The sequence below is a fragment of the Felis catus genome, chromosome A1, assembly GCF_018350175.1.
Source record: "Felis catus isolate Fca126 chromosome A1, F.catus_Fca126_mat1.0, whole genome shotgun sequence".
In the NCBI taxonomy this organism is placed as follows: Eukaryota; Metazoa; Chordata; class Mammalia; order Carnivora; family Felidae; genus Felis; species Felis catus.
The window spans coordinates 3,342,062-3,354,690 of record NC_058368.1 but is presented as its reverse complement, the minus strand read 5'-3'; the positions used below and the strand labels follow the sequence as shown (position 1 = coordinate 3,354,690).

General features: G+C 36.8%; 1 long non-coding RNA gene across 1 annotated transcript in view; it reads right to left on the bottom strand.

The window, feature by feature from the left end:
* The window catches only part of LOC109492533, a 49,095-nt gene extending 41,199 nt beyond the window's left edge, over nt 1-7,896 (bottom strand). Inside the window, exons 1-2 of the long non-coding RNA XR_006587249.1 lie at nt 7,736-7,896; nt 3,691-3,788 (exon numbers count right to left, since the gene is read on the bottom strand). This is a non-coding gene — a long non-coding RNA (uncharacterized LOC109492533). The remainder of the gene's footprint in view (nt 1-3,690; nt 3,789-7,735) is intronic.
* Nucleotides 7,897-12,629: the final 4,733 nt, after the last annotated feature.

Here is a 12,629-nt window from a genome sequence, read left to right as displayed (position 1 = left end):
ACACGGTGTAGTGAAATTACAGGAACAAATGGAAAATAACAAGGTTAATACAACAGACTCTATACACATATGCTTGCTCTCTTTCCCTGAAGGGAATACAATTATTCAAGTTAATAATTATACCAATGCGTATTTGGGCCTTTAACGTACACAGATGTTATGAATAAATGATAGCACAGAAAATAGGATGAGTTAATAGAAGTACAGAGAAGTAATGTTTCTATAACATACTGGAATTAAATTAGTGGAAGCCTGAATTTAATATTAATTAATTAGGAAGTATATTGTAAGCCATGGAACAACTACTCATGAAATAACCAAAAAAATGCAGATTGAAAAATAATTAAAGGAATTAGTATGTTACCCTAGAAAATATTCATTAATGTAAAAGAAAGTGGGAAAGGAAAAAATAGGAATAAAAAAACATGACACACATAGCAAATGAAAAGTAAGATGTGAAAAGTAAATGCAACTATATCAATAACATTAAATGTGAATGAATTGAGGGGCACCTGGGTGGCTCAATAGGCTAAGCATCTGACTTCAGCTCAGGTCATGATCTCCTTCCTGGTTTGTGAGTTCAAGCCCCGCATCTGGCTCTGTGCTGACAGCTTGGGGCCTGGAGCCTGCTTTGGATTCTGTGTCTCCCTCTCTCTCTGCTCCTCTCCTGCTCTCTCTCTCTCTCTCTCTCTCTCTCTCTCTCTCTCATAAATAAACATTTAAAAAATTAATGCGAATGAATGAAAAATTGAATGAAAAGGCAAAGATGGTCAGAGTTTAGAAAATATAAGATCTAACTTGTGCTGTATACACTTTACATTAGAAGACAAATAGGTTGAAAATAAATGGATAGAAGGGACGAAAAGGTACATTTTATAGTGATGAAAGCTAAAAATCTATAAGGAAAAGATAACAATTATAATGTTATATTCACCTAATACCAAATCCTCAAAATATATGAAAAAGTCTGAGTAAAGAGAAAAACTGATAATGTCATATAATAGTTGGAGGCTTGAATAATGGATAGAAAAACTAAGCAGATCAACATGGAAATAGAACACGTGCACAACACTATCTATAAACCAAACTTAACAGAAATCTATAGAACACTGCACCCAACAGCACAATACACACTGTTCTCAAGTGCACATAGAATTACAGGATTGACTATATAGTAGACCATAAAACAACTCATTAAGTTTACAAGGATTGAAATCATACAAAATATGTTCTCTGACCACAATAGAATAACATTAGAAATTTATAACAGAAAGAAATTTGGAAAATTCACAAACATATAAAAATTAAATAGCATATTCCTAAATAATAAATGAATCAAAGAAAAAAAAACAAGGGAAGTTGGAAAATACTTTGAGATACATGAAAATAAAGACACAACATGCCAAACATTGGGATGCAGCTAAAGCAGAGTTCAGAAGGGAATTTATAGTTGTAAATGCTTACGTGTATATATGTGAAACATCTCAAATCAATAACCTAAATTTCTCTCTTAAGATACTAGAAAAATACCAAAAAACATCCTAGGAAAGAAGGAGGAAGGCAATGATAATGGTTAAAGCATCAATAAATGAAATTCAAGATAGAAAATTAATAGAAACCAGAAGTTGGTTCTTCACGAAGATTGACAAAATTGACAAACCTCCAGCTAGATTGACCAAAAAAAAAAAAAAAAAGAAAGAAAAGAAAATTCAAACTACTAAAATCAGGAATGAAATAGGAGACATCAATACAGACATTAGAGAAACATGATGATAAAAAATACTATGAACAATGGTAGGCAAACAAATTGGATAAATTAGATGAAATGGAAAGATTCCTACAAGAAACACATTATAAAAACTGACTCAAGAAGAAATAAAAACCCTGAATAACAAGGGAAGTATAACAACTAAGCAAGTGTAACAAGAATTGAATTAACAGTCAAAAGACTTCACACAAAGAAAAGCCCAGTATTAAATGGTTTCACTGGTGAATTCTATGAAACTTTTAAAGAAGAATTAATACCAATTCTTTACAGAGGCTCAAAAAATAAAGAATTGAGGGGCGCCTTGGTGGCTCAGTCGGTTGAGCGTCCGACTTCAGGTCATGATCTCACAGGTCGTGGGTTTGAGCCCTGCGTCGGGCTCTGTGCTGACAGCTCAGAGCCCAGAGCCTGCTTCAGAATCTATGGCTCACTCTTTGTCCCTCCCCTGCTCATGCTCTTTCTCTCTCTCAAAAATAAATAAACATTAAAAAAATAAAAAATAATAATAATAAAGAATTGAAACCCTTCCTACCTCATTCTATGAGGTCAATATTCTCCTGATATCTAAATCAGGCAAAGACATTAAACAAAAGAACTGTAGACAATATCTCTTATTAATATAGATGCAAAAAATTCTCAGCAAAATACAAACAAATTTAATCTACTAACATATAAAAAGTATTACACACCATGACAAAGTGACATTAATCCCAAGAATGCAAGGTGTTTTTATATCTGAAAATAAATTAATCTATCTTGTCAATAGGATAATAACAAAAACACTATCATCTCAATAAACATGAATTTAATCTGATAAATTCAAATTTAACCTGTGGGCATCTATGAAAAGCCCACAGCAAACATCTGTTTGTGAAAGACTCAATGCTTCCCCGTAAGATAGGAAACAATACAATGATGTCTGTTCTCACCACTTCTATTCCAGCTCCTACAAAAGATTCTAGCCGGACAAAAAGACAAAGAAAATAAGTCATCCCAATTAGAATGGAAGAAGTAAAACTATCTCTACTCCATAGTTGACATGATCTTGTATATAGAAAATCCCAAGGAATTCACAAAAATCATAGAACTAATAAACAAATTAGTAACATTACAGGGTACAATATTGGAATACAAAGATCAATTGTATTTCTCTAAACTAACAATAAAAGATCTGAAAATTAAAATAAGAAAACAATTCTATTTATAATAGCATTAATGGTATAAAATACTTTATTTCTTTTTCTTAGGTATTTTGTTTATGAAATTTATTTTAAGATAAAATTATCCAAAGGAGTGAAAAATTTATCCTCTGAAAGCTGCAAAGTATTGCTGAAAAATTAAAGAAAACCTAAATAAATGGAAAGATAGCCCATTTTCATAGATCAAAAGACTTACTATTGCTCAGATGGCAATGTTCTCTAAATTGATATACAGATTCATCACAATTCTTAACAAAATACCAGCCAGGATTTTTGCAGAATCTGACAAGCTGAACCTAGATTTCATATAGAAAAGGAAGGAAGCTGGGGCGCTTGGGTGGCCTAGTTGGTTGAGCTTCAGACTCTTGATTTTGGCTCAGGCCATTATCCCAGATAATGGAATAATGGATAACGGCTTGTGGGATCAAGCCCTGGGTCTAGCTCTGAACTGAGCATGGAACCTTCTCCTTCTCTCTTCCTCTGCCCCTCTACCCCACTTTCACTAACTCTCTCTCTCTCTCTCTCTCAAATAAAATTTTGTAAAAAGGGAAAGAACCCAGAATAGCCAAAACAAACTAAGAAAGAACAAAAATGAAGGTTTCACGCTTTCTGATTTCAAAACTTATGACAAAGCAACAGTTTTCAAGAGAGTATGTTACTGGTGTAAAGCTAGAAATATGGATCTATGGAATAGAATTGAGAGTCAACAAATAAACCTTAACTTACATTTATGCTTGGTTGACTTGGGACAATGGTTCCAAGAAGATTCAAGGAGGGAAAGAACAATCTTTCCAACAATTGGCCTGGGCCAACTGAACATCCACCTGCAAAAGAATGAAGTTGAATCCCAAGTTCACACCATACACAAAAATTAACTCAAAATAGGTCATATATCTGAATGCAAAGCTAAAACTATGAAACTCCTACAAGAAAAGATAGGATCAATCTTTGTGACATTGAGTTAGGCAAAGTTTTCTTTGATATAATACCAGAAATACAAGCAACAAAAAAGAAATAGAAAAATTGTCTTTTATCAAAATTTAGAACTTTTGTGTTTCAAAGAATCCTATCGAGAGAGTGAAAAGAAAACACCGAGAATGAAAAATATTTGCAAGTCATGTATGCTGAAAGACTTATATCTACAATGCATAAAGAACTCTACCAACTACCGAAAAATGAAGCATTTCACAATAACCCAAAGACTTAAATAAATATTTCTCCAAACATGTGCAAATGGGCAATAAGCACTTAAGAAGAAGCTCACCATTATTAGTCATTCGGGAAATGCATACCAAAACCACAACGATATGCCACTATACACCCATCCAGGCTATAATCAAGATATGGAAATATAAACATATATCTACACAAACATGAATGCTTATACTAGGACTTATAATAGCCAAAAATGTGGAAACAACCCCAATATATATCAAGTGGTAAATAAACAAGGTATTTTCATATAATGGAATATTATTTGCCAAGAAAGAGGAATGAAATATTGGTACATGGTACATGCTATATGGACGAACCTTGAAAACATTATGCTAAATGAAAGAAATTGGTCACAAGAGACCACATACAGCATGGTTCCATTTATGTGAAATGTTGCCTAGGTCTGTGGTTTTTGGGGACAAATAAGGAGGGACTGTTGGATATATACAGTACATTTCTATATTTGTTTACATATTCTGCAAATTCTTTCATTGGTATTTTTAGTTTTCAAGGGTACAGATCTTGATCATATTTTGTGACATTTATACCTCAATATTTCTTGTTTGTTTAGCTTTTAGTATTGCTGCTTTTTAAGACTTAAATTTTCCATGAATTTTACTAAGCTGCAAGTTTAATGACTCTGTTTTGTGGTAAGATATGGCCAGCAATATTATCCATTGTTTTTTTCCCCCAGCAGAGCAGATCAACGTTTTATTATACAGCTTTAGCACCTCACAGGGAGTTGGAATAGGATGACCTAGACTTTTAAGAACAGTTCAAAGAAGGCCTCATTGCACCTCCGAATGACAAACAGACGTGTGCCTCTAAGCTCTCAGACTCTCTAATTTGTGGTCCTCGTGATGAGAGAAAAAACATGGCTATTGACAAAACCAAATGTTCTGGAGGCTACCCTGTACCAGAATCGCCTATTAAAACGTACAATTAATTTAAAAGATTTCTCTGGACGCTTTATGGAAAGTAGTCTGTAAAGTAGCAACAGGGACATATGAGAATCCAATTAGGGTGTCACTGCACTCGGGAGAGAGATGATGATGTTTGATCTAGGGTGTCGCAAAGGAGGCACTGAAACTCAATGGTGGTCGTGAGACTCATATGTGACTATATTGGATTAATGTTTGTGTCCCCACAAATTCATATGATGACGATCTCCAATGTGATGATATTTGGAAGTAGGGCCTTTGGGAGGTAATTAAGTTTAGGAGAGGTCATGAGAGTGGGGTTGTCATTAGGTTAAGTGTTTATACAAAGAAATACCAGAGAGCTTGCTCTTTTTCTCATCTATGCAGAAAGAAAGATGTGTGTCACGTGGGCATATAGCAAGATGGCAGATACCTACAGCCCAAGAAAAAAGACTGCAGGATGAACCTATGTTGCCAGCTCCTCGAATCCAGCCTCCAGAACTATGAGAAAGTTAGCTTCTATTGTTTCGGACACCAAGTCTTTGGCACTTTGTTGTGACAGCCTGAGCTAAGACAATTATCAGTTTGACATTGTCAGCATCTTCTTATCAGTTAGGTAGATGTGCTTTGGGGATGAAATATTGATGAAAGAGTGAACAAAAAGTGATTGCTACGTGTTCAAACAACTGCATAAACTGTTATTTACTAAAACACAAAAAAATTGGAGGAGCAGATTAAGGAGGAAAATCAAGAATCAGTATTGGATGTATTAAATTCAAAACATCTAAGCGAAGATGTTCAGTAGAAAGTTGTATATTTAAGAGTGAGTCTCAGGCTCAAGGCTAAAGCTAGACATAAGAATCTGAGATGCATCAGTGAATGGTTGATATTGAAAGCATAAGATTGCATGAGATCACCTGCAAAATAAATATGATGGGACAAAATAATAGGTCTGAATCTTGAGTAGCAAAGGTGACTGCAAAAAAGTCACCAGGAAAGTAAGGTGTCCTATAAACTGAGTCATCACATTTTTAAAGGGAAATGTGATCAACTTGGTCAAATATTTCTGAGAAGGTGACTAGTGAGGATTCCTATCAATTACTGGATGGGCCACAGGAACATTTGGGGGAAGATTTGGTGATTCCAGAGTATGGTGGGTGAGTATGAAACCTTAATTGGAATAGTTTCAAGAAAGCATAGACCCATAGTGTGTTATTGTATCATGGTAAAGCAGCCGTCTCCTCTCCCCCACCGACCCCCTGGGCCTTTCCTGTCCATCACTTACACCCATCAGAGACACCCGCGCACCCATGCACTTTCACGATTGGAGGACTGAACCATGTGGAAGGATTATAGGCAAAAGGGAAAACAAAGAAAACACAGATTATTTGGATCAAAGACAAAACAATGACTGTTAAAATGTCACTTACCCTAAATATCATTTTTTGAAATATTGACTTATGTTGATATTTTATTTTATTTTTTAAATATTTATTTATTTATTTATTTATTTATTTATTTATTTACTTATTTATTTATAAGAGAGAGAGAGTGCAGGCTCACAAGCAAGGGAGGGGCAGAGAAAGGGAGACAGAGGGCCAGAAGCAGGCTCTGTGCTGACAGTAGAGAGCACCTAAGTGGGGCTCGAACTCAAGAACCGTGAGATCATGACCTGAGCCTAAGTCAGAAGCTTAATCGACTAAGCCACTCAGGCGTCCTGACTTATGCCGAGATTTTAAAGAAATGTAAAGTTGGGGCGCCTGGGTGGCTCAGTGGGTTAAGTTTCCGACTTCGGCTCAGGTCACAATCTCACAGTTCCTGAGTTTGGGTCCCCGTCTGGCTCTGTGATGACAGCTCGGAGCCTGGAGCCTGCTTCGGATTTGGTGTCTCCTTCTCTCTCTGTCCCTTCCCCACTCATGCTCTGTCTCTCTCAAAAAAAAAAAAAATAATAATAATAAAATAAACATTAAAAAATTTTTTTAAAGAAATTTAAAGTTAGAAAAGAAAGGAAGGGGCGCCTGGGTGGCTCAGTCGGTTAAGCGTCTGACTTCAGCTCAGGTCACGATCTCACGGTCCGTGAGTTCGAGCCCCTCGTGGGGCTCTGGGCTGATGGCTCAGAGCCTGGAGCCTGCTTCCGATTCTGTGTCTCCCTCTCTCTCTGCCCCTCCCCCGTTCATGCTCTGTCTCTGTCTCAAAAATAAATAAACATTAGAAAAAAAAAAAGAAAGGAAAGGAAAAACCCATTAAAAATAGAGGGCAGAAAAAGATGTGTCTTAAAAAAATGCAAATCTATTAAGGGGTAGGTTTTTAGAGGCATTTATTCAACTGTCAGTGATTGACAGGATCATGAAGTTAAAAACAAAAAACAAAAAAGGTCAATAATTTATTGCTATCTGGAATTTAAGGAAAAAGCTCATCACCATCTCTTTCATTTTAGAGAAATATAAACCATTGGTTTGAGGTTAACAAATAGGCTGTACTGCCATCTACATATGCATTAATAGCCAATATCTAAAACGTAGTCAAAATCGAGATCTGTTCCAGGAAGGGCAAACAGAAGCTTATTGGTGATAGAAAAAGGCCACTGAGCAAGAGATTACTTTCAGTATGAGTCAAATTCAAGGTACTTCCGGTACCTTGAGGTCAGGAGGCAGGAGAGTTTCGTGTATATCTTAATATTGAAGTGAGACTCCTAAATCCAGAGCTAGTGAAAAGATTTTCAAAGTGTCTTGTACACTGCTGTTTCCCTGACTACAAAGATGCGCCGCTCAGGTGGTTGAAACCCCCCTGCTGGAACTCATGGCCATTGTAGTCTCTGTGATGTAGGCGGGGCTAAGAGGAATCTTGGCGTCAAGACTCTATGTGGTTTCTGTATACAATGGAATACTACTTGGCAATGAGAAAGAATGAAATCCGGCCATTTGCAGCAACGTGGATGGAACTGGAGGGTATTATGCTAAGTGAAATAAGTCAGGCAGAGAAAGACAGATACCATATATCTTCACTCATTGTGGATCCTGAAAAACTTAACAGAAGACCAGCGGGGAGGGGGAGGGAAAAAAACAAGTCACAGGCAGGGAGGGAGGCAAACCATAAGAGACTTAAATACTGAGAACAAACTGAGGGTTGATGGGGAAAGCGGGTGATGGGCAGGGAGGAGGACACTTGTTGGGATGACCACTGGGTGTTGTATGGAAACCAATCGGACAATAAATTATATTTAAAAAAATAAAAAGACTGTATATTGCGTTAAGACAGGTTCTGTATGGATTAGCTGTGCTTATGTTTCCTGGAATAATGGGACCAGCAACTGAAATGACATGTCATTCCAAAGAAACAAGCTGACTTCAGGACATGACTGTCAAGAGGTTGGGCCAAAGACCTTTATGGTGAAGCGATAGGGAATATAGTGGATGGATGTGGACACTGGGACCAGACTCCTGGATTCCGGAGTACCAACGGGAGTACCATTGGGCGACAGCCCTCGCTTCTCTGGGTCATGGTTCCCACATCTGTAAACGAGAAAGATAATAATACAACATTCAAGGGGGATTAGGAGGAAGAAACAGCCTTGAACAAGTAACGTTCCTAGATCAGCGTGGGTGCTATTGTATGTGCTATGCAAGTGTTCACTTTGTGTGATCATACTGAAATAAATTATTTGGGTTAAAAACCATATTATATCCCTGTAATTCAGGGATATAAATAACCTAGGTGCAGTGCAAATCCATGTTATGATGCTTGTGGAGGAAAACTAATAAATTTCCATTGGCAACGCGTAGATCTAAATGTCACTGGAATTGTAGTTAGCAGGACATCTGTGGCTCAAAGTTACCCCATATCAGTTTTTATAGCCTGCAATAAGCCCACAGCCCAGGGCTTGGAAATAAAATTGCAAAGATCCAGGCTATTTATTATTAGGACATTTTTGTATCTTTAAACGAAATAACTACAAAGTTTGTTTATCCAAAAGCAAATATTTTATACTCAAAGGGATAATAAACTTTTTAAAAGTATAATGGTGAATACTAGACCGACTTTGAAGTTTTTACTTTATCTGTGGCTAATATATAAAAGCGAAAATAATTAAATTGTGCCTTGCTGTTTTCTGGGGAGGGGGGGATAAAGTCCGAAATACTTTTATTTTCCTCATTTTTTCCCCCTTTTAAAATATACAGTCCAAATGGGTATCACTCAGTCTTCTTCACTTTCAATGCCTGAACTGCTTGTGCCGAAAGACTGCAGGCCTGCGCGGATAAGTTCGGCAGCTACTGGTGACGTGTAACTACAAAACGCTTGAACTGCAGCTAGTGAGAATGAGGAACTATAATTGTAATTGATTAGTTTTCACTGAAATTTAAAAAGTGGCACTCTGTGAAGTTATAGAAAACTTTAGGTACCTTTGGAACAACGTGAGTCTATGAATCTACTTTTTCAACTATAAATTTTATGGGCTTAAAATGTGGCTCAAACATTTCCAGTGAAAATTTAGCACTCAAATTGGAATGTCCTATAAGCACGAAGTGCACACTAGATTGAGCAAAGAGGAAAAGAGAGAGAGAGACAGAGACAGAGACAGAGACAGAGAGAGAGGCAAACCAAGAAATAGGCCTGTAACTATAGAGAACAATCTGATGGCTACCAGCCTGGATGGGGGTGGGGGGGCTGGGTGAACTAGATGATGGGGATTAAGGAGGGCACCTGTTGTGATGAACACTGGGTGATGTATGGAAGTGTTGAGAAACTAATATTGCGCTGCATGTTAACTCACTAAAATTCAAATAAAAATTTAAACAATAGATTTATAGAAAAAATAGATTTATTTATCTATTGAATAAATAGAAAAAATAAATGGAAAAAATAAGTAGACTTATTTATTTACCTATTAAATAAATAGATTTATGTATTAAAAAGAATAGATTTCATAACCTCAATATGAGTAACAAAAAGTAAGTTAGGTTCATTAAAATGTTTTAGATCGATTTTGTCCTGAAATTGTCTTTTGGATACATTGAACTGTATAAAATACGCTTTTAAAATTAATTTTGCCGGTTTCCTTTCACTCCCTTTGTAATGTGGACACCAAAAAAATTGAAACTTACATTTGTAGCTTGCATTATATGTTTATTAGACATTGTCCTTATGTCTAGGACATAAGGATGAGTTCTTTCGAGGATGAGAAATTATAAATCTAAAACAAATCTCATCTTTTAATATTAATCCTTTGAGTGAAATATAATTTGATAGGCATATTTCACAAATAAAGTTCACACCTATGATTCCTACTGGGAATTTAATTGATTCCCTCCATTTTTGGGGTGGGGGGATATACAAATCTTACCGAATGCCTGTGAGTATCATGAAATAATCTGGTAGTAAATTGGCTTTGCTTTATCATTTAATCAATAAATACCTTATTTATGACTAGCTGAAATATAATTTAGTCTTAGAGAAATTTAATGAAGAGTTTTCTTGGGCCTTTTGAAAAATAACAGGCGTTATGTAGTTTCTGTTGCTGAATGAGAATTCTGTTTCATATCCAGTCTTTTTAAAAATATGCAGATTTAACTAAGACTTCATGCAAACATACATAAAATGTTATGCTATGTATAATTTCAATTTCATTTAAAGTATATATTTCACATGTTAAAATTCTTCTGTGGCTAAGTCAGATACCAAAAGTTGCTTCAAAAACAATCATATCATGTTAGGCATTTAGTTTCCTAGTCTCTATTTTTAGTATATATGTACCATATTGAACAATGTATGGCCAACTTGAAATCCTCGCATAAATAGGCATTTTCTGTTCCTTGTAGGACGGACTACTGACTGCTGAGTAGGAATTCAGTTATTCATTAGTAAGTGTATATTTGAACTTTTACTGATATTGAATATATGGAGGAAAAATAGTATGTTATTTATTCTTACATTAATAAGATTAATTTTTATTAGGATTTTTCAAACATACAACAAAGTAGAACTTAGAGCGAATTCGCGTATTTCTATTACCAACATTCATCAACTGCCAATATTTTCCTAATTTCATTTTATCCATGTTGCTAAACAGTTTTCCCTAAAGGATTATAAAGCATCATTTGGGGGCACCTGGGAGGTTCAGTCGGTTAAGCGTCTAACTTGGTGCCGGTTCAGGTCATGATCTCGCGGTTCCTGAGTTTGAGCCCCGCATCGGGCTCTGTGCTGACAGTGCAGAGCCGGCTTCAGATTCTCTCTCTCTTCCTCTCTCTCTGCCCCTCCCCCACTAGTGCTCGCTCTCTCTCTCTCTCTCTCTCTCTCTCCCTCTCAAAATAAATAAATAAACTTAAAAAAATAAAGCGTCATTGTATTCACTCATAAATTCCCTGAGAAGGTACTTAAATTTTGTTTAGCACAGCCGCCCTACCATTTTAACGTCGAACAAAAATATTACCTAATGTAACTCCGTATGCAAGTGTCATTTTAAAAAATCAATGTGTTTGAAGCAGGATGCAAACAAAATCTACTTTCTTATGTCCCTGGGGCTTATCCTAAGAACCGGCTCTCTCCCATTCTATACCAACAGGGGAACGAGATGCAAACGTGCCTGTACTTGGCTCATTCGTGTGGTAGTTTTGCATGGGCTGACTTAATTGCTCTCAAAAGCCGGAGTGGTCTATAAACACTGCAATCTGTAAAGTTTTGTGCAATAAATATTTAGCTTCGAAGCCAGTTAAAATAAAATTTTTGTTGCTTGAAAGCAAATACAGGAGGGGCACCTGGGTGGCTCAGTCGGTTCAGTGTCTGACTCCCAATCTCAGCTCAGGTCACAATCTCACAGTTTGTGAGAGCCCCACGTCCGGCTCTGTGCTGATACCACGGAGACTGCTTAGGATTCTCTCTCCCTCTCTGTCCCTCCCTCGCTCACATGTGGCTGTGCTCAAAATACATAAATAAACTTAAAAAAAGGAAAATTGGGGTGCCTGGGTGGCTCAGTTGGTTGAGCATCTGACTCTTGATTTTGGCTCAGGTCAGGATCTCCTGGTCCGTGAGTTTGAACCCCACGTTGGGCTCCAGGCTGACAGCAAGGAGCCTGCTTAAGGATTGCGTCTCTCCCTCTCTCTCTGCCCCTCACCTGCTTGCTCTCTCTCTTTCTCTCTCTCTCTCAAAGTAAATACACTTTTTAAAAAAAGACAAAGGAGGGACAAAGAGAGAAGACATGGGAGGTTAGAATATAGACAGTTTGGTTTGAGAATGTAAAACGCTACCCTTCCATTTACGTACCTACGCAAGTATGTATGAATGCATTTTGCCGTAAAGGGGAAGAGCCAAATGGAGTCTTAACCTGGCACCAAAAACAGGTGTAAGAGAATTTCTTTAAATTACACGCCAACAGGAATGAGCTAATAGAGAGCCAAGAACTGATGGAGGAGAGAGAGGACCATATTCGCAAGCTGAGTTATCCTATAATTTCTGACGTGTTTCCTTCATTCATCACAGATATCCCCCCTCCCCATCCTGTTGATAATGTAGATGTCCATGCCATTGGATTGGATT